This window comes from Salmo salar, chromosome 15 (assembly GCF_965601325.2).
Source record: "Salmo salar chromosome 15, fSalSal1, whole genome shotgun sequence".
Lineage (NCBI taxonomy): Eukaryota > Metazoa > Chordata > Actinopteri > Salmoniformes > Salmonidae > Salmo > Salmo salar.
In genome coordinates, this window is record NC_138305.1 from 97,094,365 (window position 1) to 97,109,120 (window position 14,756).

Below are 14,756 nucleotides of genomic sequence, written 5' to 3' on the forward strand. Positions count from 1 at the left end.
ATTGGAGTTTAAACATTCTACATTGGGAGATACTTTAACCAAGAGACATGTATTTACAAATGAATACATATCTAAATAAATACATCTAAATATATGTCTCTGCTCCAAATTGTTGCCCAAAACAATGAAGTCAGAGAAACTGTCATTAAAGCCCAACAATTGAGTCAAGTTGAGCCATGTTAGGAGACTCCCCAATAGGACATAAAAAGGATACGAAGAAGAGCATGACTTGGTGGTGGCGGATGGCTCCAATGAGTTCCACGATGGCTATGAGAAGCAGGAAGAAGCCCACAGCTATGACCACGCCCATGATGCCCAACTCCTTACCCCATGCTGCCACGCCTATCAGTAGCAGTCCTTCCAGCTGAGGATATATCCAAACAAGCAAACACACACATTATCTAGAGGCTGAGCTGGCAGCTTGGTAACAATGCGCTACACTTGACTGCAGACCTTGTTGGGAGCTGTATGCATGTCAGTGATGATTCAGAGGTCAGGAGAGATAACAGTGAGCTAGTGTTATTGCTAACTAGTAGATGGGAATGTTAGCTTACTAGCTAGCTAAATCAAAACACTGCTAAGTCAGCAAGTTACCTAGTTAGCTAACTAATATATATACAGTATTGTTTGGAGTTGTGGACGTACAGTACAGTAGCTAGATGTAGTTAGCTTGCAGATGTAAGTATTATTCACAAGCAGCAATAAAGCTAGCTAGCTAACAAGGATGATAACGTTAACTCCTCGACTAACCTGTACCCCTGCACATTGACTCGGTACCGGTACCCCCTGTATATAGCCTCAATAGTGTTATTTCATTGTGTTTTTTTATAAAAAAAATTACTTTCATTTATTTAGTAAGTATTTTCTTAACTCTATTTTCTTAAAACTGCATTGTTGGTTAAGGGCTTGCAAGTAAGCATTTCATGGTAAGGTCTACACTGTTGTATTCGGCGCATATGACAAATAACATTTGATTTGATCTAGCTAGCTAAGTCTTTTACACAACGCAAAATGCCCAGCTATCTAACGTACGTCAGGAGTTACCCATATGTCCAGTTAATTTGATGTCATAAAGTAGCTACTTAAACAAAACTTTGTCCGAACCACCCAGGGTATTTGAACTGATTCCAGAGGCTGACCCAAAACAACGCTGCCGGAGAAGAAGAAGATGGAGCGGTCTTCTGGTCAGACTTCGGAGGCGCGCACACCACCCACCGCTTCCGAGTATATTACTCACTAATGTTCAGTCTCTAGGTACCAAGGCCGACGAAATCAGGGCAAGAGTTGCTTTCCAGAGAGACATCAAGGATTGTAACATACTCTGTTTCACAGAAACATGGCTCTCTCGGGATATGCTGTCGGAGTCGATACAGCCACCTGGATTCTTTGTGTGTCGTGCCGACAGGAATAAACACCTCTCCAGGAAGAAGAATGGCGGGGGTGTATGTTTCATGATTAACGACTCATGGTGTAATTGTAACAACACACAGGAACTCAAGTCCTTTTGTTCACCTGACCTAGAATTCCTCACAATCAAATGCCGACTGTATTATCTCCCAAGAGAATTCTCTTCGGTTATTGTCACAGCTGTGTATACTCCCCTCAAGCCGATACCACGACGGCCCTCAAGGAACTTCACTGGACTTTATGCAAACTGTAAACCATATATCCTGAGGCTGCATTTATTGTAGCTGGGGATTTGAACAAATCAAATTTGAGAACACGGCTACCTAAATTCTATCAGCATATCGACTGTAGCACTCGTGCTGGAAAAACACTGGATCACTGCTACTCTAATGTCCACGATGTATACAAGGCCATACCCCGCCATCCTTTTGTCAAATTTGACTGCAACTCCATTTTGCTCCTCCCTTCCATACATGAAGGGAACATTTTGGCATTTGTTGTATGATTGATGAGAAACTCCATATTGCAAATGTTCGGTCCCTTACTAGACGTCCGCGAATGTTTGTAAAATTCGCTGATGGCGGCGGACCGTGCACCAGGGCCAGGTCTTCCGGGAAGTCATCGAACGAAGTCTCTCGGACATTCGGTTTCCGTTTTATAAAATGTTCACATTTTGTCATTTTTCCACTGTCCCGGAAAATACCACCAGAGAGCGAATGTAATCATATTGCAAATGTACAAAACATCACCAATCATGACGTGGCCTTTTCTACTAAACGGAAAAGACTTCGAAGACGAAACTTGGTGAGCATAGGTTTGGCATAATGGGCAGTTGGCCCTGAACAAGATGGAGTCGAGGCCTCAACGCTTTTTGAGTTAAGGCCATTTTTCTGGGATTAAAGGTCAAAAACAAAAATAGAGCACTAATTTGACCACTTCACGTCAAACTACATGAACCTACGGTGTCAGGAAAAAAGAACCAGACATTTATCTATCGTAATTTAAGAGAAATCGTACAATACAAAATTGGTGATGTTCAAAAAAAAAAACTTTTCCCAAAAAAGTTACCGATCCAGTTGCAGCGTGTTCAGATGAATCCGTTAAGGTGGGTTTCGGAGCTCTGCGAGATTTCTGTGATTTTCTGTGATTTTCTGAAATAACACACACTCATTCAACCCTCTGTAAATAAGTCAGTTATTAACCTCTTACATCTAGATGTTCCGCTAGCAGAACGCCTCGCCAATATCCAATGATAGAGCGTGGCGCGAATTACAAACTCCTCAAAAATCCCAAAACTTCAATTTTTCAAACATATGACTATTTTACACCATTTTAAAGACAAGACTCTCCTTTATCTAACCACATTGTCCGATTTCAAAAAGGCTTTACAACGAAAACAAAACATTAGATTATGTCAGTAGAGTACCCAGCCAGAAATAATCACACACCCATTTTTCAAGCTAGCATATAATGTCACAAAAACCAAAACCACAGCTAAATGCAGCACTAACCTTTGATGATCTTCATCAGATGACACTCCTAGGACATTATGTTATACAATACATGCATGTTTTGTTCAATCAAGTTCATATTTATATCAAAAAACAGCTTTTTACATTAGCATGTGACGTTCAGAACTAGCATACCGGTGAATTTACTAAATTACTCACGATAAACGTTCACAAAAAACATAACAATAATTTTAAGAATTATAGATACAGAACTCCTTTATGCAATCGCGGTGTCCGATTTTAAAATAGCTTTTCGGTGAAAGCACATTTTGCAATATTCTGAGTAGATAGCCCGGCCATCACGGCTAGCTATTTTGACACCCACCAAGATTGGCACTCACCAAACTCAGATTTACTATAAGAAAAATTGGATTACCTTTGCTGTTCTTCGTCAGAATGCACTCCCAGGACTTCTACTTCAACACCCAATGTTGTTTTGGTTCCAAATAATCCATTGTTATATCCAAATAGCGGCGTTTTGTTCGTGCATTCAAGACACTATCCGAAGTGTAAATAAGGGTCACGAGCACAACGCATTTCGTGACAAAAAAATTCTAAATATTCCATTACCGTACTTCGAAGCATGTCAACCGCTGTTTAAAATAAATTTTTATGCCATTTTTCTCGTAAAAAAGCGATAATATTCCGACCGGGAAAGCGTGTATACGTACAAAGAGAGAGAAAATAAAAGCATGGGATCCCCTCGTGCACGAGCCTGAGTTTCATAGTACTGTGACCGGCCACTATCCAAACGCGCTACTTTTTTTCAGCCAGAGCCTGTAAAGCCACGATTCAGCTTTTTGCCGCCTTCTGAGAGCCCATGGGAGCCATAGGAAGTGTCATGTAACAGCAGAGATCCCCTGTATTGGATAGAGATAATCAAGAAGGGCAAGAAATGGTCAGACAGGGCACTTCCTGTAAGGAATCTTCTCAGGTTTTGGCAAGCCAAATGAGTTCTCTTATACTCACAGACACCATTCAAACATTTTTAGAAACTTTGGAGTGTTTTCTATCCAAAGCTAATAATTATATGCATATTCTAGTTTCTGGGCAGGAGTAATAATCAGATTAAATCGGGTACGTTTTATATCCGGCCGTGAAAATACTGCCCCCTAGCCATAACAGGTTAAGGGTTAATGCCACATGGTCAAGGTGATGCTTGCACAGATCGGGAGGACCTCAGGAATGTTCCTGCGGTCGAATTGTGCTTCTAACCCTAACGGTTCTCCCGCTGTCACCCAAAAGCACCTGCAATTTAGGGCCAGGATTCATTATGGGCCTACTTTTTTCATGGTCGCTGCGCTCAGACTGAGCCAGCTACGGTCAAGCGGGGCATCTCGTTGAACTCGGCACAGCCTAGAGATTATGGTAATGCCATTGCAGGCTCTATGTGTCTTTAAGCCCCGCACTGTGTCACTCCATCCTTTGTGTGTGTGTGTGAGAGAGAGTTTTTTCTTTGACATCTGTTGGGAGAAATGACTGATTTACAGTTCATGAGGGTTGCCTAATCACACATATGCAGTTTTGAAAATATCTGACCTTTTTAACCCTTCGAAATAGCACATATGACACCATTTTAAGGCACTTTTGGTTGACACAGGAAGCTGAAAGTGAACACATATTCTCCTTGGGTTTGTCTCTTATAGAATATTGAGTTTTAAGTCTTTACGTTAACCTGTTTAGGATAGGGGGCAGTATTTTCACGGCCGGATAAAAAACGTACCCGATTTAATCTGGTTATTACTCCTGCCCAGAAACTAGAATATGCATATAATTATTGTGTGTGCATGTGAAGACTCCATTTTCAGTGTTTGAACGAAAACAAGGTCAGCATTTAACACCATAGTACCCTCCAAACTCATCATCAAGACCCTGGGTCTCGACCCCGCCCTGTGCAACTGGGTCCTGGACTTCCTGATGGACCGTCCCCCAGGTGGTGAGGGTAGGTAACAACATCTCCACCCCGCTGATCCTCAACACTGGGGCCCCACAAGGGTGTGTTCTCAGCCCTCTCCTGTACTCCCTGTTCACTCACGACTGCGTGGCCATGCACGCCTCCAACTCAATCATCAAGTTTGCAGACGACACTACAGTAGTAGGCTTGATTACCAACAACGACGAGAGGCCTACAGGGAGGAAGTGAGGGCCCTCGGAGTGTGGTGTCAGGAAAATAACCTCACACTCAATGTCAACAAAAGAAAGGAGATGATTGTGGACTTCAGGAAACAGCAGAGGGAGCACCCCCCTATCCACATCGACGGGACAGTAGTGGAGAGGGTAGAAAGTTTTAAGTTCCTCGGCGTACACATCACGGACAAACTGAAATGCAGCAGCAGCGCCTCTTCAACCTCAGGAGGCTGAAGAAATTTGGCTTATCACCAAAAACACTCACAAACTTTTACAGATGCACAATCAAGAGCATCCTGTCGGGCTGTATCACCGCCTGGTACGGCAACTGCTCCGCCCATAACCGTAAGGCAGAGGGTAGTGAGGTCTGCACAACGCATCACAGGGGGCAAACTACCTGCCCTCCAGGACACCTACACCACCCAATGTCACAGGAAGGCCAAAAAGATCATCAAGGACAACAACCACCCGAGCCACTGCCTGTTCACCCCGCTATCATCCAGAAGGCGAGGTCAGTACAGGTGCATCAAAGCAGGGACCGAGAGACTGAAAAACTGCTTCTATCTCAAGGCCATCAAACTGTTAAACAGCCATCACTAACATTGAGTGGCTGCTGCCAACATACTGACTCAACTCCAGCCACTGGAAAAATGGATGTAATAAATGTATCACTAGCCACTTTAAACAATGCCACTTCATATAATGTTTACATACCCTACATTACTCATCTCATATGTATATACTGTACTCTATACCATCCACTGCATCTTACCTATGCCGTTCTATACCATCACTCATTCATATATTTTTATGTACATATTCTTATTCATTCCTTTAGTTGTTGTGAAATTATTAGGTTAGATTACTTGTTTAACATCTGCTAACCATGTGTATTTGACAAATAAAATTTGATTTGATTTGATTAGGAACCTCCCTCCTACACACTGCTGCTACATGCCCACACGCTTGACACCTGTAACAACATAATGTATTCGGCACAAAAGCTTGTACAGGATAACTTATACATCTTAACATCCCTTTGTCGGTCAAAGACTCAACATCAAACCTCAAAAGAACAGAAAACGATTCTTCTGTTTCACCACTCACGCCACCCTGTCTGCGTCGCACCAAACGATGAGCATAACAAACACCAGGAATCTTCCCCTTCAGTTGGTCAACTTTTACATTTACCGCTACCCTAGTAATCACTCCCTTTTCTTGAGAACAAAACAATTCACATCTCTTGCCCCCATTTGTTTAACGCAGAGCGCCTGCTCCCGCTGACCAGCAGAAACACAAACAATTATCACAAGACCACTTCTGGTTACCCTCACCGATTCCACAGCACCCAGCTGTGTTTTCACCCACCCTGAAACCACAAATGTATTAGCCAAAAGGCAAGGGTCCACTTTTTCCAAAAACATCACTCCTACTGTCACAGACTCATCTTTATCCTGACCCTCGGTGCAAGCCTTGTGTTCCGAGAACTTCAACACATGTCACGTCCTGACCAGCAGATGGAGCTATTGTATTAGTTTTGGGGTCAGGACGTGGCAGTTTTGTGTGTGTGAATGTTTGTTGTGATTGGGACTTCCAATTGAAGGCAGGTGTGTTGAGTTGCCTTTGATTGGAAGTCCTATATAGGTGTGTGTGTTTTTCTTTGGGGTTGTGGGTAGTTGTTTTTGCACTGCGTTTGTAGAGCATGTAAAACTGTTGCTGTTGTCATCTTTATTGTTTTGTCAGTGAATACTTTACTCCTTTTTTTAAATTAAAACCATGAGTATTCACATTCCCGCTGCGCCTTGGTCCTCTTCTCTCCAGTACGACATTTTTTGTGACAACACACCTACCACCTCCGATATTTTGCCCTCATTCACTTCCATTTCTCCTCCTGCCTTCAGCTCACCTTGCTCACACTTTATACAATTTTTCTTTAACAAACCATCTCCCTTTTTCCCGCTATTTTTAACAGACTCAAGCTCACCGTCTTCCTCCTTCTCTCTCTTAAACCTACTCTGCCTCTCTTCTTCCTTCCATTCCTCCTTATTCTCCTTATGATAATACTGCACTTCTCCTGACGTACATCTTGTTCTTGCCTTCTCAAGGGACGCCATTTAACCAGCTGTCACAATCTCCGTACAATCAGCACAAACCCCTTGAGATGTAGCGCTCAACAGTGCATCTGTCACAAGAATTTTTATCCCAATTGTTGAACTCAACTATCACTCATGCTTTAAATATTTCCCAGAGGTTGTAATGCCCTGGTTAATAAAGAATTATTTGAAGACTCAGTCTGCAATAGATCAATCCTTTATTCAGAGAACCTTCTGAAGTAAAAAAATGCATACTTAGTCATTTTATAACTCTCACCCCCACCTACGCACACACACACACACACACACACAGTTTTATCACTTTTCTACCAGCCTTGGCAGTTTCTCGTCGTTCCTCTCCTCCCTAGATTAGAGAGGCCTTGGAAGGGCCCTCTTTCCTGTTATCAGAATCAAACTTTCTGTCCAAAAATGACACAGAAAAAGGTATCCATGCCTTTGTTACTTCTAGGTTGGACTACTGCAATGCTCTACTTTCCGGTTACCCGGATAAAGCACTAAATAAACTTCCGTTAGTGCTAAATACGGCTGCTAGAATCCTGACTAGAACCAAAAAATGTGATCATATTACTCCAGTGCTAGCCTCCCTACACTGGCTTCCTGTTAAGGCAAGGGCTGATTTCAAGGTTTTACTGCTGACCTACAAAGCATTACATGGGCTTGCTCCTAACTATCTTTCTGATTTGGTCCTGCCGTACATACCTACACGTACGCTACGGTCACAAGACGCGGGCCTCCTAATTGTTCCAAGAATTTCTAAGCAAACAGCTGGAGGCAGGGCTTTCTCCTATAGAGCTCCATTTTTATGGAATAGTCTGCCTACCCATGTGAGAGACGCAGACTCAGTCTCAACCTTTAAGTCTTTACTGAAGACACATCTCTTCAGTAGGTCCTATGATTAAGTGTAGTCTGGCCCAGGGGTGTGAAGGTGAACGGAAAGGCTGGAGCAACGAACCGCCCTTGTTGTCTCTGCCTGGCCGGTTTCCCCTCTTTCCACTGGGATTCTCTGCCTCTACCCCTATTACGGGGGCTGAGTCACTGGCTTACTGGTGTTCTTCCATGCCGTCCCTGGGAGGGGTGCGTCACTTGAGTGGGTTGAGTCACTGACGTGGTCTTCCTGTCTGGGTTGGCGCCCCCCTTGGGCTGTGCCGTGGCGGAGATCTTTGTGGGCTATACTCGGCCTTGTCCCGGGATGGTATGTTGGTGGTTGGAGATATCCCTCCAGTGGTGTGGAGGCTGTGCTTTGGCAACTCCGTGTTGAGTCGTGCATAAGAACAGCCCTTAGGAGTGGAATATTGGCTTTATACCACACCCCTCGTGCCTTATTGCTTAAATATACAGTGCATTCAGAAAGTATTCAGACCCCTTCCCTTTTTCCACATTTTGTTACAATACAGCCTTATTCTAAAATGGATTTGAATTCATTGTTTTCCTCATCAATGTACACACAATACCCCATAATGACAAAGCAAAAACAGGTTTTTATACATTTTTGCAAATGTATTAAAAATAAAAGACAGAAATACCTTATTCACATAAGTATTCAGACCCTTTGCTATGAGACTTGAAATTGACCTCAGGTGCATCCTGTTTCCATTGATCTTCCTTGATTGGAGTCGACCTGTGGTAAATTCAATTGATTGGATATGATTTGGAAAGGCACACACCTGTCTATATAAAGTCCCACAGTTGACAGTGCATGTCAGAGGAAAAACCAAGCCATGAGGTTGAAGGTTTTTTCTGGAGAGCTCTGAGACAGGATTGTGTCGAGTCACAAATCTGGGGAAGGGTAACAAAAAATGTCTGCAGCATTGATGCAATGCCTCGGCTGTAATTCACTGTGTCCCAAAAAGCGTTCGGTTGCACTCACAATAATTCACATTTCCTCTCATTTCTTCTTTGTTTGTGATGTGCAGTTTATAACTATTGCAATAAATGCTACAAATTCCACCTTTTTCACATGTAATATATCAGGATCCCTTGATGGCCAAGAAACATTCACTGGTGCAGTCTCAATTACCATTGCGTCTTATATGCCACTCTCAAAAGCTCCTACAGGGTATCTAAGCCTAGCTTTACATGAGAAGGGAGAGACTCATCAAAAAACAATATGGACGAAGTGGGTTTCCTTACTCCATCCACCATACAGGTCAGTCGACGTGTACCAATCACTTCATCTATACTGAACAAAAAATATAAACGCTCCTGCAGGCAGCATGCCAATTGCACGCTCCCACAAAACTCGAGACATCTGTGGCATTGTGTTGTGTGACAAAACTGCACATTTTAGAGTGGCCTTTTATTGTCCCCTAGCACAAGGTGCACCTGTGTGATGATCATGCTGCTTAATCAGCTTCTTGATATGCCACACCTGTCAGGTGGAGGGATTATCTTGACAAAGGATAAATGCTCACCAACAGGGATGAAAACAAATTTTGTGCCGAAATAAACGTTTGTGTATATAGAAACTTTCTGGTATCTCTATTTCAGCTCATGAAAGATGGGACCAGCACTTTATATTTTTGTTACCGAGGTAAAGACAGTTTTAAGTTGGATATTCGATGGATATTCGCGCTTTCAAACCTCAATAGCTTTACAACCACTTGAGCCACAGACTCCAAATAAGTGTCATGTTGTTGGAAAAATGTATCTTATTTTCACGATTTGGACATTTATTCACTTTCCAAAGCTAATAAACATTTGGAAATGTGAGCAGCATTTTGTATTCCAAGTTGAATTAGTACAAAGTACAAACTTTTTTCACATTCGAATTTCAATAGCTCCTTGGTCATGTGAACTACTGACTTCAAACAAGGTTCAGAATGTCCACTCAGTGGGCCTACACATTGCACACCCTTTAGTTTGTCCATTTTCATCTCACATGATTTTACATACATTTTTCTAAATTGAAATAGCTCCTTGGTCATGTGACCTAATGACTTCAAACAAGGTTCAGAATGTCCACTCAGTGGGCCTACAGATTGCACACCCTTTAGTTTGTCTATTTTCATCTCACAAGATTTTACATTAATTTTTCAAAATGTAAAATTTCAATAGCTCATTGGTCATGTGACCTACTGACTTCAAACAAGGTTAGTGGGCCTACACATTGCACATCCTTTAGTTTGTCCATTTTCATCTCACAAGATTTTACATGAATTTTTTAAACATAAAAAATGTCAATAGCTCCTTGGTCATGTGACCTAAGGACTTCAAACAAGGTGCAGAATGTACACTGACTACCCTTCTATATTGCACACCCTTTAGTTTGTCCATTTTCATCTCACAAGATTTGACATGAATTTTTCTGAATTTTAAATTTCACTAGCTCCTTGGTCATGTGACCTACTGACTTCAAACAAGGTTCAGAATGTCCACTGAATTTGCCTTCATATCGCACACTCTGATGTTTGTCTACTTTCATCTCATGCTATTAGACTTAAATCTGTAAGCTTTGCAGGCCTTCATTTTACATGGGTGATAAAAAAATATATCTTTCACATGGACACTGAAAAGATCCACAAATGGCTGTATGTGGTATGGATCAAGGACAGGAGAGGTGTTCGAACAGAGGTGCTTAAAGGAAGGCGCACAGGTAGGTCTCATGAAAAACAATGTTTCACATTGAAATTTTACATTTTGAAAAATGTATGTAAAATCTTGAGATAAAAATGGACAAACTAAAGGGTGTGCAATATGTAGGCCCACTGAGTTGACATTCTGAACCTTGTTTGAAGTCATTAGGTCACATAACCAATGAGCTATTGAAATTCAAAAATGTAAATAAATAATTTAAAATAGTGCGAGATGTAAATCAAAAAAAAAAGTGTGTGCAATGTGTGTCTATGCCATCGGGTTAGCTACAACCAGTTTTGAACATTTTAGGAGTAATGGTCAAGAGCTATTGGAATTTGAAACATTTGATTTGTCACTATGTTGACGGTCCCTAACTGCTGTTGGTGGCCATAAGGAAAATTACAGGCAAATATCCGTCCTGAAACTGTCTTTACCTCGGTATTTTTGATTTTACGAGACAAGTCAGTTAAGAACAAATTCTTATTTTCAATGACGGCCCAGGAACAGTGGGTTAACTGCCTTGTTCAGGGGCAGAAAGACAGATTTGTACCTTGTCAGCTCGGGGATTTGATCTAACCACTAGGCTACCTGGAAGTATACTTCCTCAGGTATATAATGTGCAACCCCAGAAATAACCCCCTTGACAGGCGCCCTGCCTCGGAAATCTATACACAAAACCTTCCATTCAAACATATTTTTGAGGCGCAAAGTACGCTTCTTCTGTTCTGCAGACACACAAAAAAATCGGAATAAAACCAGATCGTGTGACTCACCGATGCCACCTCACCCAACGCATTCATGATACTCTTTATGACTTCGAACCGATCACCCAGGTAACGTTGATCCAAAACCCTCACTCCGTCTATAAATTATTCTATCTAGTTATTTCTTAGTTTCCATCACAACTTTATTTATTTTGTTTCCTTTCTTTTTCACGACTACTCTCATTTTCACCCGACCCACCATCAGTTTCTAACAGAACATCAGCTTCTGCCATCTTCCCTCTTTTCTCAAACAAGGCAGCATGTAATTAATTACTTTTGCATGTGAAAACACAGAATCCTACTTATTACTACACATGCTTAATTACGTCACTTTTGTTGTATAGAACGGGGCACCTGGCTCTTGCCCAAGAGGCAGCCCGGTTCCAAATTGAATGCAATCAGCTTTCAGCTGGTGTGAAACACGCCTACACAGGCGCCCGGGCTAGATTAATCGAACCCCCTAACTTGTCCAAACAGTTGCAACTAAAACAAGAGTTTCTATTGGACAAATTCAGATAGGTCCCTCCCAGTTTCGTTGTATTTGCTTCCGTTTAAGATCCCCCTGCACACAAGTGAAAAGAGGGAGGTGTCATGACGTTTTCACAAGACATAAAATCATCAAGTCCATTATCTCTGTGTTTAGAGTATTTAAAAGAGAAAATGTGCAAAATGTTCCAAATGTCATCATTTTTTAATAGAATCTAGTTCAATGTAGTTGGTTGGCTACTTTGACAAGCCTTGACAAGGATTAAGCAACATGGTTCAGAGAAATAGGGGTGAGAGAGAGAGAGATTTTCCCTTTCGTACAACGCTGTACATACGCTGTACATAGCCATAATATAACATTTGAAATGTCTCTGTTCTGTTGAAACTTTTTTGAGTGTAATGTTTACTGTTCATTTCTAATTGTTTATTTCACTTTTGCTTATTATCTATTTAACTTGCTTTGACAATGTAAATATGTTTCACATGACAATAAAGCCCTTTGAATTAAATTGAATTGAGAGAGGAGGCTGATGATTATTATGTAAACATTTTTTCTTTTTTCTTTATTTCACCTTTATTTAACCAGGTAGGCAAGTTGAGAACAAGTTCTCATTTACAATTGCGACCGGCCAAGATAAAGCAAGCAGTTTGACACATACAACAACACAGAGTTACACATGGAGTAAAACAAACATACAGTCAATAATACAGTAGAAAAATAAGTCTATATACAAAGTGAGCAAATGAGGTGAGATAAGGGAGGTAAAGCCAATAAAGGCCATGGTGGCGAAGTAAATACAAAATAGCAAGTAAATCACTGGAATGGTAGATTTGCAGTGGAAGAAAGTGCAAAGTAGAAATAGAAATAATGGGGTGCAAAGGAGCAAAATAAATAAATAAATAAATAAATACAGTAGGGGAAGTGGTAGTTGTTTGGGCTAAATTATAGATGGGCTATGTACAGGCGCAGTAATCTGTGAGCTGCTCTGACAGCTGGTGCTTAAAGCCAGTGAGGGAGATAAGTGTTTCCAGTTTTAGAGATTTTTTGCAGTTCGTTCTAGTCATTGGCAGCAGAGAACTGGAAGGAGAGGCGGCCGAAGGAGGAGTTGGCTTTGGGGGTGACCAGAGAGATATACCTGCTGGAGCGCGTGCTACAAGTGGGTGCTGCTGTGGTGACCAGCGAGCTGAGATAAGGGGGAACTTTACCTAGCAGGGTCTTGTAGATGACCTGGAGCCAGTGGGTTTGGCGACGAGTATGAAGCGAGGGCCAGCCAACAAGAGCATACAGGTCGCAGTGGTGGGTAGTATATCGGGCTTTGGTGACAAAACAGATGGCACTGTGATAGATTGCATCCAATTTATTGAGTAGGGTGTTGGAGGCTATTTTGTAAATGACATCACCGAAGTCGAGGATCGGTAGGATGGTCAGTTTTACGAGGGTATGTTTGGCAGCATGAGTGAAAGATGCTTTGTTGCGAAATAGGAAGCCAATTCTAGATTTAACTTTGGATTGGAGATGTTTGATGTGAGTCTGGAAGGAGAGTTTACAGTCTAACCAGACACCTAGGTATTTGTAGTTGTCCACATATTCTAAGTCAGAACCATCCAGAGTAGTGATGCTGGACGGGCGGGCAGGTGCAGGCAGCGATCGGTTGAAGAGCATGCATTAAGTTTTACTTGCATTTATTAGCAGTTGGAGGCCACAGAAGGAGAGTTGTATGACATTGAAGCTCGTCTGGAGGGTAGTTAACACAGTGTCCAAAGAAGGGCCAGACGTATACAGAATGGTGTTGTCTGCATAGAGGTGGGTCAGAGACTCACCAGCAGAAAGAGCGACATCATTGATGTATACAGAGAAAAGAGTCGGCCCAAGAATTGAACCCTGTGGCACCCCTGTAGAGACTGCCAGAGGCTCGGACAACAGGCCCTCCGATTTGACACACTGAACTCTATCAGAGAAGTAGTTGGTGAACCAGGCAAGGCAATCATTTGAGAAACCAAGGCTGTTGAGTCTGCCGATGAGGATGTGGTGATTGACAGAGTCGAAAGCCTTGGTCAGGTCAATGAATACAGCTGCACAGTATTGTTTCTTAGCGATGGCGGTTAAGATATCGTTTAGGACCTTGAGCGTGGCTGAGGTGTACCCATGACCAGCTCTGAAACCAGATTGCATAGCGGAGAAGGTGCGGTGGGATTCGAAATGGTCAGTAATCTGTTTGATGACTTGGCTTTCGAAGACTTTAGAGAGGCAGGGTAGGATAGATATAGGTCTGTAGCAGTTTGGGTCAAGAGTGTCCCCCCCTTTGAAGAGGGGGATGACCGCAGCTGCTTTCCAATCTTTGGGAATCTCAGATGACACGAAAGAGAGGTTGAACAGGCTAGTAATAGGGGTTGCAACAATTTCTGCAGATAATTTTAGAAAGAAAGGGTCCAGATTGTCTAGCCTGGCTGATTTGTAGGCGTCCAGATTTTGCAGCTCTTTCAGAACATCAGCTGACTGGATTTGGGAGAAGGAGAAATGGGGAAGGCTTGGGCGAGTTGCTGTGGGGGGTGCAGTGCTGTTGACCGGGGTAGGTGTAGCCAGGTGGAAAGCATTGCCAGCCGTAGAAAAATGCTTATTGAAATTCTCAATTATAGTGGATTTATCGGTGGTGACAGAGTTTCCTAGCCTCAGTGCATTGGGCAGCTGGGAGGAGGTGCTCTTATTCTCCAAGGACTTTACAGTGTCCCAGAATTTTTTTGAGTTTGTGTTGCAGGAAGCAAATTTCTGCTTG